Genomic DNA, 10,339 nt, shown 5'->3' with positions numbered 1-10,339 from the left:
AAAAACTTTTTAAGAACAGGGAGTATTTTCTTACTCATGTTTCAATTAAAACAACAACAAAAAAGTAAAAAGATATAGAAATTCCTTCCACGTGTTCACTTTTTCCGCTCTGTTCCTGTTCATCTGTCACTTAGCACAGTTTCACTGGAAGTTTCACCTCCTGCTACCTCTCCAAAGAGCTGCTCGTCCTGTGGAGAGAACAATCTACTGGCATGCTGACAGTGCAACAATTTATTAAGGGTAAACAGATGAAATACCACAGAATAAGGAGGAAATTGAACTCAAGCCATTGCCTTTTGGATAAGCGTATGTTGGGAAAGGCTCATGCACAGCCTGGGATATTAATAGTAAGTAACTCATCTCCACTGCATTCAAGGAAGTGCTAACCCCTTAGTGTGCGTTAGTTCCACTCCCATCTTTGGATCAGATACTGCTAACAGCCTGGAGGATCGTTTACTTAATTGTGTCCTCACTGGTCCAGTAGGCAGCTGATGAACTGCCCAGGAAAGGATGTCTGACGTCCACAAGCAGCTTTTGGCATTTGGGGAAGTAAAGTAGAAAAAGGAGAGGCATACACCAAGTTTAAGGCAAGCAAAAAGTAAAACACATATTCATGAACCAAACCTAGAACTGAACTGCACCCAGCTTCAGAGCATACAGTCTAGTCGGTCACAAACCTGGTAACTTTGATGTTTCCAATTTCCTAATATCTTGCAATGGTAAAAAAGTGTGTAATAGCAAGATCACAATTCTGGAATTCGGGAGAGGAGACTTTGGCCTCTTTGAGGATCTGCTTAGAAGAGTGGCATCTCTCTAAGAGCAGAGAGCAGTAGATAACGTCTACCTTAACTTCAGTTAGACTTTTGACACTGTTTCCCATAAGATCCTCGCAGAGAAGCTGGTGGAACGTGGGCTGGATGAGCAGACAGGGAGGTGGATGGAAAACTGGCTGAATGGCCAGGCCCGGAGTGTAGTTGAAGATGGTAACTAGCAGTGCGACCCAGGGGTCAATACTGGGTCCAGTCCTGTTCAACTTCTTCATTAATGGTCTGGAAGATGGGGCAGAGCATACCCACAGCATGTCTGATGACACTAAACTGGGAGGAGTGGCTGATACACCACAGGGTTGCGCCGCCATCTGGAGGGACCTCTACAGGAGAACTGGGCTGACGGGAACCTCATGCAGTTCAACAAATGGAAGTGTGAAATCCTGCATGTGGGGAGGAATCATGCTGTGCATGAGTGTATGCTGGGAGCTGACTGGCTGGAAAGCAGCTTTGCAGAAAGGGACCTGGGGTTCCTTGTGGGCAGCAAGTTGACCATGAGCCAGTGATGTACCTTCTAGTAAGGAAGGCTAACAGTACCCTGGGCTGAATTAGGAGCAGTGTTGCCAGCAGGCTGAGGGAGGTGATCTCTCCGCTCAGCACCAGTAAGGCCACATCTGGAGTACTCTGTCCAGTTCTGGGCTCCCCACTATAAGAGAGAGATGGAGAGCAACTAGAGAGTGTCCAGTGAAGGTCAGCTAAGATAGTTAATGAACGGGAGCATCTCTCCTATTGAGGAAATGCTGAGAGAGCTGGGAGCGTTTAGCCTGTAGAAAAGGCTCAGGGGGAATCTCACTGATGTATGTAAATATCTGAAAGGAGGCTGTAAAGAAGATAGAGACTACGCATTAATGAAGTAGAAATCTATGCAGTTGAATTAGAAGTTATTATTACACTTATGTCAAATGTCAGATCAGACCTTTCCAGTTTCCAGGGACAGAAGTATCACCTTGAAATACAGGGGGTGGGATCCAGAAGCTCTAAAAAGGAAAAGCAAGGTTATTTCAAGTTTAGTTAATATGAGACAAAATTGCATTTGCAGAATCTCTCCTCTTGAGTCTTTGTCTGGTTTTGCTAGGAAGCCATTATTAAAATTCAGAATTCCTTAGGTGTATTAGGTAAGACATTAGCGTTTCATGTAGGCTCTGTGTTGACTCTATAATTGTTTTCAGCTGAAACTGAGGGTTCATTGGGCTGAAGGAAACAATTGATCTAATGAAAGACATGTAAAACAGTGCAACTTGCTGCATGCCGGGTATCACTGTTGAATGACAGATTCATCTATCTCTGTTTACTTTTTGACAAGGGAAATAGGATCACTCTTTATCTGTCAAGAGCATCGACAGAGAAGAGAGATGGCGGGTCAAAGGGGAAGAGTGTATCTAATATCTGTTCATTTGAAGAATGGTGGAAACCACACAGTACTGTGACTACAGAAGTTGGCTGAGTAGTTGCCTATAAAACAACGAAGTTGCCTACTAAGTATTTTGCACCAGAGATCATTGTAAAACTGTGAGGAAAAAAGGAGCCTGTGACTTACTGTCCTAGGAGTTACATTATCAGTAGTTATAAAATGCCCTTTATGTGAATGCCACTGAAAGTTCCTAGCAGTCTAGCCAGCGTTGTGATGCTGTCCGCTCAGATATCTTCAGTGACTGAGTAATTTGGCTGCATTAGAGGTAATTGTACTACGAGAGTTGGCCTCAGGCACTGTTCCATCTCTGTCAGTGTTGAATGTATAGAGGAAGGGGTTATTATGTGTAGGAAGTGCTGCCTGGCGCTGCCCAAGTTGGCTTGTTTGGTTGGGTGTTTTGTGGTGTTTTGTTTTTTGTTTTGGTTTTTTTTTTCCCATTCCTTCTACTGATATGTGTTCATCATATTAACAGTAGTATATACCCTAATATGCTATACTTCATTTTCTTGTTTTTTTAGTGAGGGTTAACATATGAAGATCTTTGCCAGGAAGAGCAAGAAAAGGAAGTTAAAGGTGCTGTGTTCTCCAGGAGGCAGATATTGAACAATGGTGGGCATTCGGCAGGCTGTCACGTAAGTCACTTGACTTCCTGTATGAATAGCTATTTAGCAGTGTAAGACAAGTTCTAGTGATGATGTCACTCTCACCATTTTTAGGGTTCTTTTTAGGTCAGTGTTGGTGTGATGTGAAACATGCTGTGGGTGGTTGCCTGCAATTACCAGCAGTCGTGGTAGTCTGGTAGTCATGGTCTGAGATCATTAGATTTAAACACTTAATATGCTTGGAAATCCTAGTACGTGACACAGGCAGAACAAGGACTCGGGGCTAGGCTGCCATGCAGGGGCTAGTGCCCTAGCTGGTAAGCTATTCTACATGAGTAAGTGAAAAGGATACACTCCTCAGAGGAAAAGGATCAGGAATGTCAGGCCAGCTCCCAGAATCAACTTTATTTCCTGAGGATTATGCAGGAAGTAAACCTCAGGTGAGACTTGGAGTGGTAATAGCACTGAGCAATTCAAGCTTTGCAGAAATATAAACCCAAATTAAAAACCAACCAAACAAATACCACCCCCCCATCCTCCACAACAAACAGAAAACCAAAAAAGGCTGGTCAAAATAAAGAAATGTTACCAAGAATCAAAATTAACATGCCTGTAACTTCTATTTAAGTCACCCTGTGATGTCGTAGATTCATTTGTTTATGACTGGTCAAAAACAAATCCAGCAAAGGTAACCAAGTGTTAACTTGGCCCAGTTTACTCCTGGGTTAAATGTGCTGGTGAACAGGAGATTCCGCATGGTCAGAATCTGATAAGCTGTGGAAACTTGTGATTAAAATATAGCTATGGATTAGTAGAGGGAGAACCTGTTTCCTAGCAAAGAAATATGAACTGCTGCGTGGAAAAAGGTGTTGGGAAGAAAGTGTGATATTTTTTTTTTTTTTTTTTTTTTTTTTTTTTTGGTGTGGGGGGTAATCTGTTACGGGCCCCAGGCTCAAGAAATACAAGAAGAGATGAATGCGGGCTCCTCCTATTTAATGCACCTCAGTAAAGGTATGCAGTGACTTCAGCTCTTGAGGTGAAGGAGGAAAGGTCTGGTCAAGCTTGTCTGAGGCAGAATTCAAAGGGAACAACTGAGACTGAAGCAGGATATGCCCTAAAAGAAATCACTGGGCAGGATATGATGAGGAATGGATGCTTTCTTTTGGAACCTGGTTGTTGGATAAGAAACACCATTTCTAGGTCCCTTAGTAAGATCAGCCACTTTTTGGTACTGGCCATGGGGAAAAGTTGGAAGAACTGAGCAAATATAACCATCAGAGCTAGTTAAGGTAGGCCCTTTTATTTCAGGGAATGTTTTGAGATATGAACAACGCCCTTTTAAAATGCATATTGACAAACTGACTCCAGTGCAGTTTTGAATCTCAGCTTTATCGCTTTTCTTTAAGGAGAGTAATATTCTTTATAGAAACCCAAATAATCTGTTGGTCTGTATCTTGATACTGTTAGGAATAGTGAAGTATTTTCTCTACAAAGTCTAAGAAAAATGGTATGACTTTATTGATGGTACACTCACTATGGAAACCCAAATAACCTGTTGGCCTGTATCTGAATAATGAGTTATCTGAAAGTATATCATCACATATATGTTTTACTAAGGGTTTTACTATGCTACTGTTCAGTAGGTGCCTACAATTTAAGATTGTGTTAGATATCTTTGCCTATAAATTGATTTGCTCAAATATTTTTCTGAGGGGGGAAAAAAAAAAAAGGCATTGAAGCAGCAAAAGAAATTTTCTTGTAAAGTTCCAGCAAATGTTATTGAAGAACTCTGCAGTTCCTGATTCCCTACAAGGTGCTCCCTACTGGGCAGGTTTCCATTCTGTGTACCGTGATGCCAACTGACTTGCCAGAGGTCAGTTTTCTCACTCTGGAGCGGTGTAGCACACTTGCAGGCGTGCAGAGAGGGCACTGGAGTTCCTGTGTGCCTGACAGCCTGCCTGCACGGACGTCCACAAAGTAAGAGAGCAGTCACATTTGTGGGGGTGGTTCTCACTGACAGTGGTAGAATTGGAAGATACAGCTGTGTCTGTTTTTATACTGAAATACTTTTCACTGATGCTATTGTGTGAAATACATTTTGCGGTATAAAATCAATCTTTCTACTCTGCATTTTGAAGAATTTCTATAGGGATCCTATATAGACAGAAAATATAAGATGACAATGATAACACAAGATGATGGTTTTGCTCTGATTCTCACCAGCATGGATGAGTACAGCTTTACAACTGGATTGCATATTTTTGTCTACAGAGTCACTTAGAATGAGATGTGTAGAAGCAATTATACTAGTAAAGTCAGGCTACCTCAGTTGCCTTGGAAGCTGACTTTTTGTAATACTAAAAGTGTTTTTACAAAAACGTTAACAAGATTTAACATTTTAGCATAAGTTGCAGTGTAACCTAAAGGACATACTTGTTTGATTTGTGGTTTTACAAATATTTTCAGTTAAGTGGAATGCGAAAGAATTAAAATAGGAGTAAAGTTGGAGGAAACTTGGTTTCTGATTCATGAAAGTGAGGAGTGATTTCTTTGTCCTGATAGGTGTTGATCTCTGCACAGATGGCATCAACAGGAAATGCTTGTAGTTGATTCTGGTCGGGAAATAAAGTCAGTTCATTTGGCTTCATGCCGCATTGCCTTATTTGCAGGATGATTTCTGCAGTCTGAATGGGAAATGGAACTAAGTTGTAATACTGAATTAAAAGAATGGGTTGGCTTTTATGTATGGGTGGGGGGGTGGGGATGACGAGGCATTGTGTAGTAAATAGTAGCTTCAGAAGAAAAGGCAAGGGTAAAACTGTTTTCCAGTAAAACAGTTCTAGAAAAATGGTACAGTTGCCAGTAAGCACATATTTGTGGCTGTTACTAGGAGGGCCACAGTGCATTGTAAATGACCTCTCTAAATGACAACTGAAGTCAATTAGACTAGAATACCTTACCAGAGAAGCCAGTTCACTGAGCCTCTGCTTTTGGCTTTGGATCATGACAGTAATGAAGGAGAAGAGAGCCTCAGCCTCAAGTAAATAGATATAAACAAGTTGGAAATATGTGGGAAAAAATTACCAATATCTAACATTGTAGAACATGAGATACTGTTATTTATTAGTCTTGTTCAGACTTCAGACCTTCGGTGGGGCTAGCAGTGTGGGATAAGCACTGCCCACGAGCAGACTGTCTCCGTTCTGCAAACTTCAGCCAGCTCAGAGCTCTGTGGGTACCACCAGCACCATCCCATCTGTCACAGTCTGGGGACTGGACAGAACAGAAATGTGAGCCCACTCTTCAGCTACTATTTTTTTCTCAATCTGGGTCAGAACCTCTTGAAGATGACATTTTGCTCACCCACTGAATAAATGCTTTCACCAAAAACCTAAACTCTTTTATTAGGACTTGTTCAGCATTGGAACGTTTTGCTTCTTTCAGAGTCTGCAAAAAATGCCCGGGGTGACACCCTTCTTCCACGACGACAGATCCACTGGCGTTTGCAGCGTAAGACTTACTTCTGTATGGTGTCGTGCTGCAAACGAGGGTTTGTTTAGCACGGGCTTTCTCATGCCAGACTAACCCGTCACGCTGTTCTGCAGGCTTCAGTGGTTTGGGGGCTGGACTTTTCTTTCACCCTCCAATAAAGGAAATGGTGTTGCTTGCAGGTGGCATCAACTCGGACAGTCTGACTACCTGTTCTCTAAGTGTGATGCAAAGCATTCTCTCTTCTATTTATTCTTTCTCATTTAGTGGTTTATTATTTCTAATCTCGGCAAATAGATATTGATACCATGGAAAGTACGTGAAAGAGGCAAATAGGGAGCTCACAGTTAAAGGCAAAGAAAGAATAACACCCTTTTATGGTAAACATCAACTTGAAGATGAGCTAGGCTCTCAGGAGTACATTAACTAAGAATGATGCTGCAGAACCAGTGGCAGAGATGACCTCACTTTAACTATGATGTAATACATGATTTTTTTTTAAAACCTGTGAGTGCGTTAGATGGTTTTTGTTTTATTGATCTTTACTAACTGATGTAGTGTATAGGAGTGATTTAATGATGGATAGGAATCTAGTCCAGTAATCTCTGAGAAATAAGGATGGGCAGGATGTTGTAATAAACTACAAGTCACGGATTCTGAAGCTGTGTTACAAATTTCAGTTAGAGCACTTCTAAAGTGAATTGGAATTGAAGCCAGGACAGAATTTAGATTTATAATTCAGAATTCAGTCTCCCCCCCACCCTGCTTTCTCTGGGAGGACGCCTGCCTCAGTCCAACGGCTCTGGTCCCATCATCTACAGCTCTAGCTTTGGCAAATGTGTTAGATTTATAACTCTTTCTCTGGACCTCTTCAGTTTTTTCCCAAAATACAGACCAATTTTTTACCTTTTATCATTATTCAGTTGTGTATATCTTATTTCCTTTCAGACAGAATGACTTCACAGCAAAATGAAGAGATGATAATGGCACAAATAGACATACACAGGCTAGTTTAGCAGGTTAAATTAATTTTGTAGGTAAAAAGCAGCAAAGACCAAGTCGTGTTGGTTTTTGTGTTGGCTTTTGACAGGAGCTGCTATAGTTCCGGGAGGGCTTGTCTCAGACTTGGTGGCCTGTGCTCAACGCAGAGCTTCTATATCTTTGCTAAATTAAAAACAGTGTGGCTATGTGTACTTATATTGCAATTGTATCTCTTTCTGCTGTATGGATTTGCTCGATGGCCAAATGCTGAAAGGCCAATATGTATCCAGGTGTTGTTTATCATGCAGTGAGTGCACTTTCAATTTAGTTTCACAGCTGAGGGCAGTTAGTGGCGTGCCTAGACTGCAGCATCACAACCTTTGTTGTGCTAGGTCTGTAGTAACATCGTGTCAGGCCACATTTCCAGAGGTGCCTTTCTGTAGTTAAAACCCTGTGAGTTACCCTGTTGCACCGGAGTTCTTGACTTGCCCTGAAACTTTGCAAAACCTTTTAAAAATCTGTCTGCCTTTTAGTCATCTGAATATCTTTATGTGCGGTTTCCATGGCCTCATCAGTATTCAGTAATTGAAGTCCACTCTGCTTTTTTTCTTTTCTTTCATTTTCCATTAATTTCAGTAACTGTCAGGCTCTTGATTGTGTGGGCGGCCACTATTCACAGCAGCTTGATTTGATGGGATTAAATTTTCAAACCTAGCTTCAGAAAATGTATCTGCAAATGAGGCAGCTGCAGGTGAGGTATACGCAGAAGAGCTCACACAGAGCCTTCCACAGCATGTGCAGATATTGGCTTGTGCCTTTGCGTGCACCAGCCTGTCTGGCTGCCAACCAAAACCTTCCTTTCTGCTCATTACGCCAATTTTTTCCCACTTCTGTGAAGTGCTGTTTTACACGTATGAATTTAGAGCTCTTTGCTGAAAATCCAAGCAATTTTCATCAGTGCTTTTCATCCTGTGTTTTTTTCTTAGCAAAAAGTTTTAGGTTATTTCTCATGAACTGTTGAGCGTACATATTAGGCTGGATACCAAATAATGAAGCATCTGTAGTGGTGCATCTTAAAATGAGAGGACAAGCTGCATGGCAATCTGAGATGAGCTAAGTAGCCCAGTGAAACCTACCTGAATAAAGGCACAGAGGGTGTGCTAAAGTCTCCAAGCTCCTCGTTGGTTTGTTGCTCGCTGTGGTACACACTCTGGTCTTTCCAGCATATGCATTGAATGTGTGTTTTAAGGAGCACTGTTTGCTTTCCAGTTTAGAATCAGCTGCAGAATGTCCAAACAAAATAGCTTTGAAATAAGATTTGCTGATGTCTGGCATTCAGTGACCCTCAAATTTCTGGTTCCTTGCTTGTTATAGGGTTGCTTGCTGATTATCCATGAGGATAAATAAACTGGAAAGATTTATTAGCGCTCTTTTGAGAACATCTTACAGAGGTGTTTTATTTCATTTTCCATGTCTTATGAGAACAAATTATATTAGACAGCTATCAAGCTGTGTAGGGAATTTTGTCTTTTATCTAATCTGTAGTATTTTGTAGCTAGGGTATAGCGTGTGTTTGCCCTCATGCCATGACACGGATGTGTAAAAAGTTTGGAACTACCTGTTAGCATTGTTATACTATTTGTATTGAATCCTATGTGTAAATACAGCTGAGTTCACAGAGTCAGTAAGATTAACCTTTGTTCCCAGAGTGATTTCTGCAGTATACTACTGGTTTCCTCTTTTTCAAATTATTCTGCACTTTGGCGTAAACATTTTTTGATGCTGATGGTAGAACAGAGTTGCACAGGAGCATCTTTAGGGCTGCTGACTGTTTTCACTTGACTTGTGTAGGTATCTAGACACGTATTCTTCTGTCTCCTTGTGCTTACAGCTTCCACCGTGCTTGTTTACCCCATCCTGCCGATTAGATTGAGGGCTCTGTCAGGACATTGTCCTGAAGCTCTCACAGGCACGTTGCATAGCTGACACTATGCTCACTCTGAGTAGGGCTGTATAGTTGTATAAGAAGTAAATGAAACCTAAAAGAAAAAATAAGAAGAAACTTATTTCTATAGTGTTGGCTTCATTTTCATAAATTCTGGTCTGTGGCTCTGGAGGGTCTGTGGCTGAGGTTTGTGGCCCTTATGAACTTTCAGCAAGAGTAGATGGTTCAAGTCTCATTGTTTTGCATTGGTAGAAATAAGGAAACTGTTAAGTGCTTCTCCTTATCAGTAGGATCCCAAAGGCCCCTCAGCCCCCTTATGAGACGATACGTCTGTGGAAGAGTTCTGGCAGCAGCAGTGAGGTACTGTGCCAGGATGGTGCTAATCATTCTTTTGTGTTTCATTTTCAGCTGACTGGGTAGCAACTGCTTTGGTTTCTAAAATACCAGAATACCTCCAGAAAGTGAGATTGGGTGAAGGATAGTTGGATCCTAAAACACTGCATTTATGTGCTGCTTTAGCCAGTAAGGTCTTAACAAAGATTTAACTGCACCCCCAGATAGGATTAAATTGTATGATGTGTTGCAGCTGGGGAGAAGTGCTACAAGCAGAGGTGAAGGAGCCTTTGAGGGAATGACCTTTTTTAGACCCTTCAGGACAATGATCTGTGCAACAAAGGAAGAGGAATGCAAGGGAAAGGGAATGAAAGCAGATATCTGTAGAGAGCAGAGGTAAGAAAATGCAATGGGGTCCTTAAAATTGGCCCTTTTAGCTTTACACAACACTGTTGAGATAGGGGGGCTAGGTAAGGTTCACCTTTTGGTGCGCTCTGTTGCTGTCACCCTACAGCTCAAATAAGATGTCTCCAAAAAGTTACTAGAAAGATTTGATGAGACAGTTTGAACAGGGAGTGTCTGTACAAGTTATGAGCAGAAAATGTGAACAGAACTTGTGTATGCAGGTGTGAGATGGTGCGGAAAGGTGCATCTGACTGTCCTGATACTGAATAACATCTAATATTGTTTATTGGGATTGTAGCTTGATTATAAGGGGTTTTGTTCACTTTTAAAAGTATTTTTGTTCTTC

At 41.5% G+C, this 10,339-nt stretch overlaps 1 long non-coding RNA gene across 1 annotated transcript in view; it reads left to right on the top strand.

Moving 5' to 3' along the window:
• Window positions 1-2,198: 2,198 nt before the first annotated feature.
• Window positions 2,199-10,339, top strand: part of LOC141749271 (uncharacterized) — a 91,809-nt gene continuing 83,668 nt past the window's right edge. Inside the window, exon 1 of the long non-coding RNA XR_012589305.1 lies at window positions 2,199-2,870. This is a non-coding gene — a long non-coding RNA (uncharacterized LOC141749271). The remainder of the gene's footprint in view (window positions 2,871-10,339) is intronic.

The sequence above is a fragment of the Larus michahellis genome, chromosome 10, assembly GCF_964199755.1.
Source record: "Larus michahellis chromosome 10, bLarMic1.1, whole genome shotgun sequence".
Taxonomy (NCBI): domain Eukaryota; kingdom Metazoa; phylum Chordata; class Aves; order Charadriiformes; family Laridae; genus Larus; species Larus michahellis.
Note: the sequence above shows the minus strand (reverse complement) of the source record. Positions and strands in the feature narration are given on the sequence as shown.